Below are 16,029 nucleotides of genomic sequence, written 5' to 3' on the forward strand. Positions count from 1 at the left end.
CCGAGATCACATGGGGGTGTACGACCGCACTCTAAAGGTGCTGTGTATATGAATAATGTGCAATAAAGGTCTGCCAAAAAAAAAAAAAAAACATTTGATCCACTTGCCAATGAGGAATTGCTCCTCGCTGAAGAGGAAGATGCACAGTGGGGAATCTCAAAGATGAAGCTTGTTCCCATAAAGAAATGGACAGAGCCGGCAATACAGATACATTCTGTCTGCTTAGAGAATGGGCTCAGGGCACTAAATGGTAGAATTCCTCAAGATAGGTTAGGGTTCAACACATTTAATATTGGGTCCAGTAAAAGCAGGATTGACTATATACTCGTTAGTCTGAAACTCTGGCATACCGTCGATGACTTGGAGGTGAGGGATCGATTTGAAAGTGATCACAATCCTCTGTGTGTTGCTTTAACATGGTGGCTGCCTGAACAAGTGTCCTGTAGAGAGGTTGAATTACACTCCCATGATGTATTACCTACAAATGAAATGAGACGTCTCAAGTGGTCGAGCGTAGTTGAAAACCCAGGAGCTTTGGATAAAATTGCAAAGGAGGTTGACCCTGCCCTAATAACGTTGAATAGTATATGTTTTAATAGTATAGGTTTGGAGAACGTCACCCAGTCCCACAACAGTCTTTTTTTACACTTGCAAACCTATTTTATCAAACCTCACAAGCCAAAGAAAGTAATACACCAGAATTCCTGCCGCTGGTACAATAGTGATTGCCGGGGGACAAGAGCTCTTCTTGGGAAGGCCATTAAAGGTGGCGAACCTGCCTTAGAACACGTAGCCAGGCAGGCATATAAAAACTCCATGGCCACAGCAAAACGGTCTTGGGGCGAAAAAAGGTGGCACGATCTTAAAGAGGCCAGTAATAAGAAGGATAGTAAACATTTCATGAACATTATTAAGTGTGACAGAGAGAATCTCCAATTAATCATGTTTCGCAGGAAGAGTGGGTTAAACATTTTGAACCACAATATGCACGTAGCCCTGTAGAGACGACTGTGGGTGGGGCAAGCTATGTATTTTATGTAGATGAGGCTTTTAATATCAAAGACGTTGAGATAGCCACTGGTGCTGTTGTTGGAGGGAGAGCACCCGGCCTAGACGGCATCCCTACTAATGTGCTCCTCCACGGCAAAACCAGATGGGGAAAATATACTATGCTATTGGCAAATGCAATTGAGCGAGAAGTCCCAATACCCGACTCCTGGAAAGGAGCCGAAATAATCCCAGTGTATAAAAAAGGTGATAAATCATCGCCGGGGAACTATCGTCCCATTAGCCTGATCGACTCATTACAAAAAATACTGGGGAGCCTAATCCTTAATAAGATCCAGGACTGGGCTGAGGAGTATAACAAACTGTCACCTTTGCAATCCGGTTTCTGTGCATATACAAGCACCATCAATCAGGTGTTTTGTTTCACTACACTGGAAGGTGGTGGTTCTGGGCAAAAGGCAGCATGTATGCTGCCTTTGTGGATCTAAAATTGGCTTTCGATCTTGTCCCTCGTTCTAGGCTATGGGTGACCCTTCAAGAATTAGGGCTGCCCACTGAACTTCTGACGCGTTTAAAAAAATTGCATGAGGGTAGCTATGCAAAAATACGTTGGGGCTCTCAGGTTCAGGTGACTGATTATTTTCCCGTTGAGCAAGGGGTGCGCCAGGGATGCCTTATGGCCCCGATCTTGTTCACTGTGTTCATTAATGGGATATTTGATTGCATGACACTTGTGAACACAGATGCCCCGATTTTAGCAGGGATTAAAATACCGATTTTAATGTTCGCAGACGACACATCAATAGTTTCGAAGACTCCAAGTGGGCTCCAACAAGCTCTGACAGTATTTCAGGAATTTTGCTGTACTCGTGGTCTCAATTCTCGAAGTCAATGTGTCAACAAGCATTTACAATGCAACGGTCTCGGCATTATTAAAGGTAGACCTATTGGCATTGCTCATGACATTTTTTTTTTCTTTCTTTTTTTAAAAATCTTAAATAAATGGCATAGTCATTTACATTGCCAATAGCTTAATCATTAAATAAATGGCATTGTCATTTACAATGCCAATAGCTTAATCGCTTGCAAATGCATGACCTATTGCATTTACACACACACAGAGCCACAAACACAAAGCCACCCACACACACATACAGAGCCACCCACACAGAGTCATTCACATAGAGCCACCTACACAGAGCCACCCTCACACAGACAGAGCCACCCACACATAGAGCCACCTACAAAAAAAGCTATCCACACAGTGCCACACAAACACACACACACTCAGCCACACACACACACACACAGAGCCACACACACACACAAACAGAGCCACGCACACACACAGACTGAACCACGCACACACACACAGCCACGCACACACACACAGACAGAGCCAGGCACACACACACACACAGACAGAGCCACGCACACACACACACACAGACAGAGCCACGCACACACACACAGACAGAGCCACGCACACAAACACAGAGCCATGCACACACACACAGACAGAGCCACGCACACACACAGACAGAGCCACGCACACACGCAGACAGAGCCATGCACACACGCAGACAGAGCCACGCACACACACAGACAGGGCCACAAATAACTGAGCCAGTCTAGCTTTTCCCATTCAATTCAGTTAGTTGTAGGACTCCTTTAGCCATGCATGCTACAAGTAACCGAATGCAAAGCCTGGTTATCTCTGACAAGGGTCTAGCAAACTTGGGAACTCAGTTGGGTCCCCGACTGACATAGAAAGCAGCGGGGGACCCTTCAAGCATCTACGACGAGTAGCCGTACGTGAGATGTCCTTCTGTCCTGACGGAATCCAGCTGCCCGTCCTCCCAAAGCTGGGGCCCGGTTAGGAACGCTGGCTAGCCTCAGTCATCCTTCCCGCCCCACTTCCATCGTTATGCGACGGACAAACATCCGCACTGCCATATTCCAGCCTTAAATGGAAGGATCCCTCGCTGGTGACGTGGATTTGACCTCAGACTCTGCACTATGACCTCAGACTCTGCACTCTGACCTCAGACTCTGCACTCTGACCTCAGACTCTGACCTCAGACTCTGCACTCTGACCTCAGACTCTGCACTCTGACCTCTGACTCTGCACTCTGACCTCAGACTCTGATCTCAGACTCTGAACTCAGATTCTGACCTCAGACTCTGACCTCAGACCCTGTCCTCAGACCCTGACCTCAGACCCTGACCTCAGACCCTGTCCTCAGACTCTGAATTCTGATCTCAGACTTTGACCTCAGACTCTGACCTCAGTCTCTGAATTCTGACCTCAGACTCTGACCTCAGTCTCTGAATTCTGACCTCAGACTCTGACCTCAGACTCTGACCTCAAACTCTGCACTCTGACCTCAGACTTTGACCCCATACTCTGACCTCAGACTCTGACCTCAGACTCTGAATTCTGACCTCAGACTCTGACCTCAAACTCTGACCTCAGACTCTGCACTCTGACCTCAGACTCTGCACTCTGACCTCAGACTCTGCACTCTGACCTCAGACTATGCACTCTGACCTCAGACTCTGACCTCTGACCTCATACTCTGACCTCATACTCTGACCTCAGACTCTGAATTCTGACCTCAGACTCTGACCTCAGACTCTGAATTCTGACCTCAGACTCTGACCTCAGACTCTGCACTCTGACCTCAGACTCTGCACTCTGACCTCAGACTCTGACCTCTGACCACAGACTCTGGACTCTGACCTCAGACTCTGACCTTAGACTCTGACCTCTGACCTCTGACCTCAGACTCTGACCTCTGACCTCAGACTCTGACCTCAGACTCTGACCTCAGACTCTGAATTCTGACCTCAGACTTTGACCTCAGACTTTGACCTCAGACTCTGACCTCAGACTCTGACCTCAGACTCTGACCTCAGACTCTGACCTCAGACTCTGACCTCAGACTCTGAATTCTGACCTCAGACTCTGACCTCAGACTCTGCACTCTGACCTCAGACTCTGCACTCTGACCTCAGACTCTGACCTCAGACTCTGCACTCTGACCTCAGACTCTGCACTCTGACCTCAGACTCTGACCTCAGACTCTGCACTCTGACCTCAGACTCTGACCTCAGACTCTGACCTCAGACTGCACTCTGACCTCAGATTCTGACCTCAGACTCTGACCTCAGACTCTGCACTCTGACCTCAGACTCTGCACTCTGACCTCAGACTCTGACCTCAGACTCTGCACTCTGACCTCAGACTCTGACCTCAGACTCTGACCTCAGACTCTGGCCTCAGACTCTGGCCTCAGACTCTGCACTCTGACCTCAGACTCTGCACTCTCACCTTAGACTCTGCACTCTCACCTCAGACTCTGCACTCTCACCTCAGATTCTGCACTTTGACCTCAGACTCTACACTCTCACCTCAGACTCTGCACTCTGACCTCAGACTCTGACTTCAGACCCTGACCTCCGACCCTGACCTCAGACCCTGACCTCAGACCCTGACCTCAGACCCTGACCTCAGACTCTGACCTCAGACTCTGACCTCAGACTCTGCACTCTGACCTCAGACCCTGACCTCAGACTCTGACCTCAGACTCTGACCTCAGATTCTGACCTCAGACTCTGCACTCTGACCTCAGACTCTGCACTCTGACCTCAGACTCTGACCTCAGACCCTGACCTCAGACTCTGACCTCAGACTCTGACCTCAGACTCTGCACTCTGACCTCAGACTCTGCACTCTGACCTTAGACTCTGCACTCTCACCTCAGACTCTGCACTCTGACCTCAGACTCTGCACTCTCACCTCAGACTCTGCACTCTGACCTCAGACTCTGACTTCAGACCCTGACCTCAGACCCTGACCTCAGACCCTGACCTCAGACCCTGACCTCAGACCCTGACCTCAGACTCTGACCTCAGACTCTGACCTCAGACTCTGCACTCTGACCTCAGACTCTGCACTCTGACCTCAGACTCTGACCTCAGACTCTGACCCCAGACTCTGACCTCAGACTCTGACCTCAGACCCTGACCTCAGACTCTGACCTCAGACTCTGACCTCAGACTCTGACCTCAGACTCTGCACTCTGACCTCAGACTCTGACCTCAGACTCTGAATTCTGCCCTCAGACTCTGACCTCAGACTCTGCACTCTGACCTCAGACTCTCCACTCTGACCTCAGACTCTGACCTCAGACCCTGACCTCAGACTCTGACCTCAGACCCTGACCTCAGACCCTGACCTCAGACCCTGACCTCAGACTCTGCACTGACTGCAGAGAATGGTATCTTATTTCATGTGTTACGCTTTGAGGAAATAAGGCATCTATTTTAATGTTGAAGCCATGAGATGCGCATTTTTTTAAAGAAGTGCTTTATCAGGAGGTTACACTTTCTCTGAGCGCTGAAGAGCGAAACATGTGTTGAAATGTTTTCCTTTCAAGTTTGTATTTTCGTGCATGTGTGCTTCAGTTGCCTAATTAACGAGGCACTGTCCTCCTAAGCCTGAGTTTGTCGGCTCGGGGTCCAACTGAGGTGCAAACTAATACCCCCCTTACTTTGAGAGAGACAGCTCGATGTTGTCACTGCGCAGCTAGGCCCCCTCAGTTAAGTGGCTTGTTGCTGACGGTGGAAAGATTTTCTAAACCAGTATGCGCAACGACCCGCACTGCGAGGTCTGTGTGCATCCCCGATGGGGGATTTAAAAAAAAACAACAAAAAAAACGTGCTGTTGGTGCGTGAATCGGTGCCCGAGTAAGAAAGGAGCTTTGGAACACTGGCCCGCGGACATGGGCGAGAGGGTAATCTATGGGCACCTTCGCTGCTAGAGCGCACTGCACATGCACTATGCTCAAAATCTGATGGAGGGACAGGGGCAGTTGCGAGCTGACAACCAAACTTGCGCTTACGAGGAAGGGCGTCCTATGAAGCAGTGGAAACAAAAAAGCCGAAGCTGACAACCAAACTTGCGCTTACGAGGAAGGGCGTCCTATGAAGCAGTGGAAACAAAAAGCCATTTGTATGAGAAAAACAAGGACCCCCTGGGTATCGACAATGTACAGATTCCTAGGGCAGGGTTGAACCAACTAGAGTAAAAACAATCCTAGGCCATCCACAAGATAAGTGACTATGAAGGCTGGGACCAGTGGAGAGAAAGAATTGTCAAAAACAAATGTATACATAAAAACAATATATTTAATTAACAGTAGATAAAAATCATATAGAGGCTCACGCACATAGGTCAAACTATATGATACAATAAAATTATGACATAAACACTTATTAACTACATACATCAAACATATTCAATAAAAACCAAATACATCATAGTAATAGTGCAAATAATGGGAATTTAGTATAAAAGCCATTTGCCATGCGAGGAGAGCCTTGTTGCGGCAGACAATAAATTTGCGGTATGAGAATGGGGGGTGAAACTGACAGATGGACACAGGTAGCCTGCATTAGAAGCGGCGATCCAAACTCAGAGCAGTGGGCCAAAGACAAATTGTATTGAGCCATAGCCTCAGCAGACGGCTGGAACGAGGAAAGCGAGAGCAGCCTACCTCAACCTTACCAGCAGCAAAATGGCGGCCTCAAGCTTCCGAAATTTTTCGAATTCGGGGGCGTGTTTTGCTGTCCTGAGTGATGGACGACGTCATGAGCTAAAGAAAAACAAAACTTACGCCCCCGAATCCGAAAGAGACGGGGCTTGTTTGGAGTGACTCCCTTCTCTTCCAATGGCTGGCCTCCGTTTAGGAAGCCAGCCAATGGAAGCGAACGGAGAAGAGAGGCGGGTTTGAACTGCCCTTCTCCAAAACATAAGATCAATGGACCAGAAGCTGCGCTTTGCGCAGCTTATAGGTCCCTCGACCTAAAAACGAAAATAATGACTTTTAACCAGCATAGAGTTTTTAGAGGTGGCATGAATAACCGTCCCCTGGAGCAAGTTAGGGAGTTCACATATTTAGGGGTGAACATACAGAGTGATCTAAAGATGAACCATCAGATTGAAATGGCCCCACTGAAACATCGGCAATTGTCGGGGGCCTTACGTCTTGAGCACAACAGGTCTCTCATGTAACCTATTAGACCAGTGCTCCAAGTATATGACGCAAAAGTGGTAATCTCTGCAGTATACGGTGCAGAACTATGGGGGCTAGAGAACCTGTCTAAACTTAGCGTGTCTGAAAACAAGTTTCTGCGGGGTATTACCAATCTCCCACAAAGTACACCACTGAGTCCGCTGCTCTATGACCTCAGGAGGAACCCCCTTCTTGACACAGCTAAGCTACGCACTGTGTTGTATTGGCGCAGATTGTGGGCAACACCAGAACTGGCACCATATGCCGATAGTTTTATGGAAAAAATAAAAGCTGACACTTTCTACAGAATCAGTTGGCTGCGTGAGTTAAAGATATCCTAGCTAAAATTGGAATGGCAATGCTCTGGGATGCACTCAGGTGAGTGCTTTGAGGTGGGCTTCAGGGCGCTCGAGAAGTGTGCAGTTCCTTTCCTTTCAGCAATGCTGCTCATGTCCAGTCCAAGTCTGGCCATGGTGCTTCTGGAAGGCTGCCAGGCCTGAGCAGAGACAGTCCCACGAGTGGGTGGATGCCTCGGTCCCCGCGCGCGGCCTTCAGTGGGCCCGTGACCTTCTGCGCGCCCATCCATCGGTTTTACTTGTAATGTAATGTAATTGCCCATTTATACCGCGCTACAATCGCTCCAGGGAGCATCTCGGTGCCAATGTATGGTCAACCTGATGTCAACTTGTTCTGATTCTGGCGTGAATTCGCTGGATGCCGGGCGATGGCCAGCTCTGTTCCGCACACATGAACGTGAATAATATTGTTTATTCAATTTAACTTAACTAAGTAGTGTTTCTGGGCAAACGACGTTCTCACCAAAAGTGCTGCTGTGTCTTTAGCTGCTTTGGGAAAGCACTTAAGGGTAGTGTTGAGCCCTGTGTAAAACTTGAATGTGATCTCAGTTTGCTTTACTTTTCCATAATTTCAGCCTGCTTCTGTTTTCAACACCCGCTGAATGTTGGTGGAAAAGGCGATGGCAGAGCGTGCGCGCAGCTCTTCTGAGCTTTCGTGCTCAGCAGTGCAGCGCCGCCTGGTGGATGAATGTTGTTTATTCTGTTGTCTGCATTAATACCAGGATATAACTTACACTGTTTTCTCGGGGAGTAGACACAAGTCTGTGGGAGGGTCCGTCGTGATGTGTGGCCTCTCCAACACAACAGCAAACACAATATAGACATTGCTTGGAAAAGAAAAGTGAAAGGTGGAGTTTTGCTTCCCTGACACAGCACAATCTACGTCAGCGCAGGGGTCCTGAATTCAGCCGAATAAAGGACATTGCCGACCCACTGTATGTGGCCTTGACACTGTGACAGCAGCATTACAACGTGAATTAATTCTTCATTGGCGGAACGTTGGCGCTTCACTTCACACACGTGTGCAAGAATGCCTCAGTGAAACGTGGGTACACCCACATCCTGCCGCTGCGCAACCCAAAACATGATTTACACCACGCACTCCAGCGTATGTATGCACACATTAAATGTATTCCCCAGCAACGTTTTAGGGACTGAGAGAAAAGCCGTTGCAAAAGCAGAGGACCACAGCCAGTAACCGTGGAATAAATATCCCCTCAGTGCCGGCAGCAGGTCCAACACACCATGCTTCAGGGGACAGCGCCAAGAGGAAGGCCTATAGGCTTTAATGTCAATACTACCTCGGCTTGACAGGATAGGCAGGGTCAATCGAAAAGCACACTTATGTGGCTGCTGTATTTTCAGTATGACATTTCAAGTGAATTTGCTCCACAACTCGATGAATGATTAAAACAATTTGTTTTTTATAGTCAGTCACATTCTGGCATAGGTCACTATTTTATACACCTAATGCAAATATTCTCAGGGTGTGCCCTGTGGTCAGAGCTTTCGTCTGCAGCAAGAAACAGAAGCATAACATACTTCGATAGAATCCATAATGAGTAGAAACACTGATTCCCACTACTGTTTTCTTTCACTCTATAAGCAAATTCATGTTTACACCACATACTATTCTCCAATCCAATCCAATCCAAACAAGCTTTATTCGACAGAAGTCATAAAAGCATTACAGAAAGACAAAAACTTCATTAATACATAAATAAAACAGCTCGACGGTGGAAGAATATTTTGAAAAGAAAACCAGGGGTGGCCAAGATGGCGACGGAGTGAGACGTGTAATTTCGTCCCTCCAACTCCGCCACTAGCTTAGCCTTGTACAGACCCCGGAGCGACACGTCTTTGGCACCCATCCCTGCCGCTGTGTGCCCGGAGTTGAGGGGGTGTGACCCGGTGGCTGGATTTGGCCCCCTGCGGGGAGCGGATAGCCCACGATCTGCCGCGAACGCAGCAACGGGAGCAGGCCTGAGATCCCCGGCCTAAAGTTATGAGGGTCCCGGCGCCGGCGGAAGGTCTTGCGCCGGCGCGTTCCTGACTGCGCGCCTCTGCCTCAAGGCGGACTCTGCGGAGTGCGGCTGGTGGAGAGAGGCACGGCGGACTAGGCACTGACCAGAGGAGCTCCGGCGAGGCACCCTGCGGGTGGGGACCTTCGGAGCTGTACCTCGGCACCTCCCCCATCACCGGCCAGAATACCACCGCGGCGGTAGGGCTACTTACGGAGAGAATCGGCGGCACTGACCCGGCCTGGTGATCAGCTGGGGGGCCCCCCTGGATCGAAGAGGGGGTGTGCGGCCCCCCTGAGAGCAGCTAGAACGAACGGAGCGGCCGGGTACCCGCGCCTCGTGGCTGAGGGACGGTTATACCTTGCAGTGGCTGGGATTGGAAGCCAGTGAGTAGCGGAGCCCTGCAGAGCGGGCAGCAGTGTGGAGTCCAAGTGTGGAGGCTGCGGGGTGGCATTGCTTCCGGGCCCCTGGCTTAGCGAAAGCTGGGAGACGACCCTGCCCGACCTTTGTGACCTGGATTTGGCGCCTCTGGTCTCCATTGGCCTGACGGACAGGGCCTAACTCCTGAATAACAACCTACCCCACCCTGAGGTGTAATGTTATTGAGTTAGAACGGCATTTGTGTGGACACGCTCCTTTCGAGGGGATACAGCAGTGGTTGCCGGCCAGGTGTGTTGGCACGGGGAAGCACCGGAGCACTATAGGGTCTGAGCGGTGCGACACCATGTCTTCCAAGACGCGCAAGGATAAGCCGGAGAAACCTGGTAAGGATTTACCTCCGAGAGGATCTCAGCATGCATCGTCTCCCGGTACCAGCTCCTCTTCCGAGATCAAATGACGGGGAGGCCCCTGCCACTAAAGCATTCATGCTGGAACTTTTTGCCTCCATCAAGGAAGACATTACTGAACTGCGTTCCCAGCTGGTGTCAGACCTGCGGGAAGTGCGGAGAGATGTGGATGGCATCGGAGAAAGGGTGGCTACCCTGGAGGACCACGACCTGAATGTGGCCAGTGATATACACAGGGGCGGATTGGCAAGGCGGGCATTCGGGAATGGGCCGAAGGGCCGGTGCCTCAGTGCCCTCTGTGGGCCGTTTTTTTTCTCCCCTGTCCCAGTCCACAGAGAGTGGACTAGGAAATGGGAGAAAAAAAAAACGGCCCACAGTGGGCACGGAGACAGACACAGAAAATGAAAGCAGCCTCGCCTTGCGGCCAGACAGCGATTGTCAGCTGTGGCCTCTCCTTGACCCCTGCCCTGCCAAGCAATCAAGCTGAGGTTGGGCAGGGGTGATTGTTTGCAATAATCGGCCTCCCTGGGGGCCAGGTGTTTCTCAGGCCTTTGAGCCATTTGCACCTCGGCCCCCCTGGCGCCCATGCAGCCCAGAAACGGTGTTAGTCTTAACACCTCGCCCACAGCCCTTCACATTCAGGGCATAGTGGGCGAGGAAGAATGGGTCTTGCTGTGGGGGCCTGGTGATGTTTGGAATTTTTTGTTTTATTTATTTATTTATGCGATTTTATATAGCGCAGACTTTACCCGAAGGTGTCAGAGCGCTTCACACTAGGAACAGCAATAATACATGAGGAGAAAATTATAAGTGGACAAATTACAAAAGCAAACGTTAAGTTACATGAATCAAAAGTGACAATAGTGAGCAACCAAAATACAAGAGGAGCAAACGATACATTACAGGAGGAAAAAGTGATCTGTGTGCAGGTTACAAAAGCGTACAAAATACAAGTAGAGGTATAATACTGCAATTAATAGCAGACACTCCAGCACAAGAACAAACGTTACGTAGGCAATGGTGGCACTTGTGCAAGTATCTAAAGCAAACAAAAATGAGAGGTAGCAAACAGTGTGTTACAAGAGAAAAGTGACGTGTGCAAGTTACAAAAGGGTACCATACACAGGTACAAGGGTAATACTACAGTAAATGGTAAATACTCAAACTGCCAGAACACACTGGGAAGGCACTTCCCATGCACCAGCTTCACCTCAGCCTCCCCCCTGGCTACCTGGCTACCTTTGATGACCCAGAAAGCTGTGTTTTGTGCTCCTCTGCCAGGACATTTTCCCAAGGCCTGGAGGGTTGATTAATTTACTAATGGCAGGGGCCTTACCTCTGTTCATGTGCTCCTGAGCTGAAGGTCTGGGGAGGGCTAAGTAGGTTAGTAATAGCAGGGGCTTTGCTGCTTTTCAGGTGCTCCTGTGCTGAAGATCTGGGGAGGGCTAAGTAGGTTAGTAATAGCAGGGGCTTTGCTGCTTTTCAGGTGCTCCTGTGCTGAAGGTCTGGGGAGGGCTAAGTAGGTTAGTAATAGCAGGGGATTTGCTGCTTTTCAGGTGCTCCTGTGCTGGAGGGCTGGAATAATTTTGTGACAAAAAGGGGCCTTGCTATTTTTTTTAGTTGCTCAGCATGTAGGCCATTGTCACCTTGGCCCTGTGTCCTGTGCAAGAACAGTATCCTCCCACTTTCATTCCTTGTCTGTGCAAATGGTGTTTCATGAAAGGGCACGCCCCTTGAATGTGGGCCACGCCCCTTGAATGTGGGCCACGCCCCTTAAATATGGGCCACGCCTCTTGAATGTGGGCAACTTTTTTCGTCAGTGCCCGGGCCGAATTGTGATCCCAATCCGACCCTGGATATACATCAACTGCAGCAAGATGTGATCCGACTTACTGAACAGAACCTGGACCTCCAAACCCACGCGGAAGATCTGGAGAACCGCTCACGTCGGAACAACATCCGCATTCGAGCGGTGCCCTGGGATGGGGAAGCAGGTGATCTGAAGGGTTATGTCGAGGCACTCTTCCTACAAATCCTTGGTGAGGATGACGTTGGAGAGATCAAGATGGACAGGTTCCACAGAGTTGAATTGCCGAGACGCGGTGGGGGTCCTCCCCCGATATCCTTGTCTGTATTCATGATTTCAAGCTTAAGGAACGAATACTGCGGAAAGCACGGAACATTCCGTCCCTACAGTTCCGGGGTCACCGCCCCCAGCTTTATCAGGACTTGGCGGCATCGACGCTTCAGAAGAGACGTGAGTTCCGTCCTGTGACAACCTTCCTGCGGGAGCCAGGAGTGTCCTACTCTTGGGGGCATCACTTCCGCCTTATCTTTAGATGGCAGAACAGATTGGTTTAAGTTCGCTCTCTGCATGCTGCCAAGGACCTTCTGGGCCTGGATGACACTGTCCCTTCTCCCGGGGCCGGGAGCTCCCCATCCAGGCGAAGACGACGCTCCTCTTCTTGGCATAGAGTGGGTCCGGACGCGGACTCGAGGAGACCCGATCGTACAACCAGTCTGCAAGAAAGGGGCGCGGCGGTTGCCACTGTCACCTCTGTGACTGAATCATCCTAACAGGAGAGCTCTGGAGCAGCTTGAGTCTTGAAACGGAGTTGCTCGGTGAAAGAAGGTCTCTTCTCCTTCGACTATTGAGCAGCTCATGGGGACCGGGGGCAGAGGTGGCCCCTGTTGCATTGGCAAAGAGGACGATTACACAGCTTGGCTCCGGGGCGGCCTGAACCCTGGGTATTGACGGACTGGCGTCGGAGGGACACATACCTTCAGGTACCGTGGGTAAATTTGTACTTTTTGGGAAGACAACCCGGTATGTGGCCTTTGGGGCACACCATGTGGTTCCCCATCCTCACCCCCCAGAGGAATCTTCAGACTTTTATATTCAAGGACTGTTAAGTACATTGTTTTTTCTGTTCCTTTTTTCCTTTCTTGGTACTCTCTACTCCTCAACAGTTCTGAGGGCAGCTCTAGGGGCTTTATGGGGGGGGGGTACCACAAGAGTTCGTTGGGGGCGAGGGGAGGGGGGTTGCGGGGAGGGTTGTGGTGGTGATGGGTATGGATGGATGACTGCGTTCTTTGTCCTATGGTGCCTGCGTAAAGTTCATCAGGGCGGTCTATGCTTGGCTTCTGGGATTCTAGGTGGTTGCTCCCTGATTATAAAATGCTATGGAGGTTGTATGGGAGGGCCTTCCCCTTACTGGAGAACCGAGAGTGGGGATGGAGCGTGGAGTTGCTGGATGGGGGGGCTCTGGTACGATGAGGATCTGATGAGAATTGGGATGGCCATTATCCTTTCGCTCTTGGTCACCTTTGCATATTATCTTTCTGCCGTGTTGACTGAGTGCGCCAAAGGGGGAGGTGGAGGAGTGGGGTGGGGTGATACGGGAGTAGCTGGGGGAGGTGGTTGTCTCATGATGCCTCTTTGTATCGGGACGTGGAATGTCAAAGGTCTGAATTCACCGCAAAAACGTCAGAAGGTGTGGAAGTATGTGATTGACCATCAGCTTGATATCGTGGGTCTCCAGGAGACTGACTTGGCGCGTAGGGATGAACTTCGCCTTCGGCACAAGCAATTTCCCCTCATATAGATCATCTGCTTCTACAAAACACAGGGGTGTAGCTCTTCTCTTTCGGGCGGCACTTCATTTTCAGCCTATGGACGTGCGTAGCGATAAAGAAAGCCGATGGCTGATGGTGAAGGGTCTGGTACATGGTAGACTGAGCACTTTTGTTGTGGTGTATGCCCCCAATGCGGGGCAGAATGGCTTTCTTCAGAGCCTGCTGCGGAAGGTGGGTGACTTTGTTGAGGGACACCTGTTTCTGATGGGGGACTTTAACTTAGTGTGGAGTAGAGCGATGGATAGCTCTGGACCCCAGAGGGCAACTGCAGGTTTGTTCTCTGCAGAGACACAGCGGCTTCTTGGCGACCTGGGTTTACTTGATGGTTGGCGTTCCATGCACCCTCTATGTTATGTTATGTTATGTTAAAATTTTCTTCTATAGCGCAACGGCTACTCCAAAGGAGTGTCCCGGCGCTTTGGCGAAGAGGTCTGCAGAGGGCAGCAACATAACGGAATATAAGAAAAAACAGGGGGCCCTAGTTGGTGAATAGCCAGGTTTTTAAGGCCTTTCTGAAGGACAAAAGGTTAGGGATCTGTCTCAGAGAGAGGGGAAGCTCATTCCAAGCGCGAGGAGCCAGGTGGCGAAAAGAGCGCCACCCAGTCTAGCGCGTTTGATGGTCGGAACTACCATTTTGGACAAGGAGGCAGACCTTAAAGCTCTATTAGGCTTATAAAAAGCAAGACGTTTTCTGATGTAACTAGGGCCAATGTCATGTAGGGCTTTGAAGGTCAGCATCAGACTTTTAAAGAGGACTCTCTTAGCTATCGGAAGCCAGTGCAATTCCCTTAACAGATCAGAGGCACCAGTGCGTCTAGGAAGCCCGTAGACAGCACGGGCAGCTGAGTTTTGAACTACTTGAAGACGCATCAAAAGGTATTTTGGGAGTCCCAAGTAAAGAGCATTTGCATAGTCTAATCTGGACCCAATGAGTGATTGAACAATAACCCTTCTATGATGAAGTGATATCAGGGGGAGAAATTTTCTAAGCATCCGAAAGATTACACTTTTTTCTCCCATGTACACAACACCTATCTCGCCTGGATCACGTCTTTCTTAGTCAGGCCCTCAGGGGAGATGTCCTTGACTCTAGCATATTCCCGCTGTCAGTTTCTGACCATAGTCTGCTCGTGCTCGGACTTCGCTGGTCGCCACCAGGTGACGGTCTTCGAAAGTGGTACTTCCGGGCGGCGGTTGTAAGGGACGATACTTCAAGCAAGGACTCACGGAAGGCTATTAGGGATTTTTTCGCTCTCAACCCTGTGTCCGATTCGTCAATATCCACCACCTGGGACGCCTTTAAGGCGTCAATTAGGGGCACCTGCTTGGCTCTTACCGCTAACCTCAATAGAATGCGACGAAAAGAACGAGAGGAGTTGGAGAGAGAACTTGCACTTCTTGAGCAGGCACACAAATTAAATCCGTCCAGGTTGACCATCCGCCCTTTGACGGCGGTTAGAGGGAAACTGAGGGCCCATTATAATAATAGGGCGGAATTTACCCTGTTGAGACTGCGGCATCTTTCGTATTCCCAAGGGAATAAAGTGGGGAGGCACCTGGCACGTCAACTTAGAGAGAAAAAGGAACGGGAATACATAGGAGGGGTTCGAGATGCGAGGGGAGAGCTGCAGCATTGGGACGAGGTCAAGGCTGGCCTCTTTGGCCGCTTCTACTCGGAATTTTACGCAGGGGACACGCTCGATTATATAAAAACCCAGTCTCAGCAATAAAAATAGGACTTAATAAATCTGCATTATTTTCTATCCAAAGAGGAACACGCCAAGGGTGTCCATCCTCTCCTCTTCTTTTTGCTATATATATAGATATCTTTCTTAATCAGCTTAATAGGGATGAGAGCATAGTTCCATTACAGTTAGGAGGCACGACATATAGAGCCCTTGCCTATGCTGACGATTTGGTAGTAGTCACTAAAGACATTGAAAGAACGTTTCGGAGGATTGAAGAACTAGCAGGTATATTCGGATCTTTCTCTGGGTATAAACTAAATTTGTCTAAAACGCAAATTGTGTTTATAGGACCAAACCCACCTCCTATTATAAATATAGTTACGGAAGCAGTCTACTTAGGGATTAGATTAACTACACCTATCTCACAGATACCTAGTATTAATTATACTCCA

Source organism: Lissotriton vulgaris, unplaced genomic scaffold (assembly GCF_964263255.1).
Source record: "Lissotriton vulgaris unplaced genomic scaffold, aLisVul1.2 SCAFFOLD_283, whole genome shotgun sequence".
Lineage (NCBI taxonomy): Eukaryota > Metazoa > Chordata > Amphibia > Caudata > Salamandridae > Lissotriton > Lissotriton vulgaris.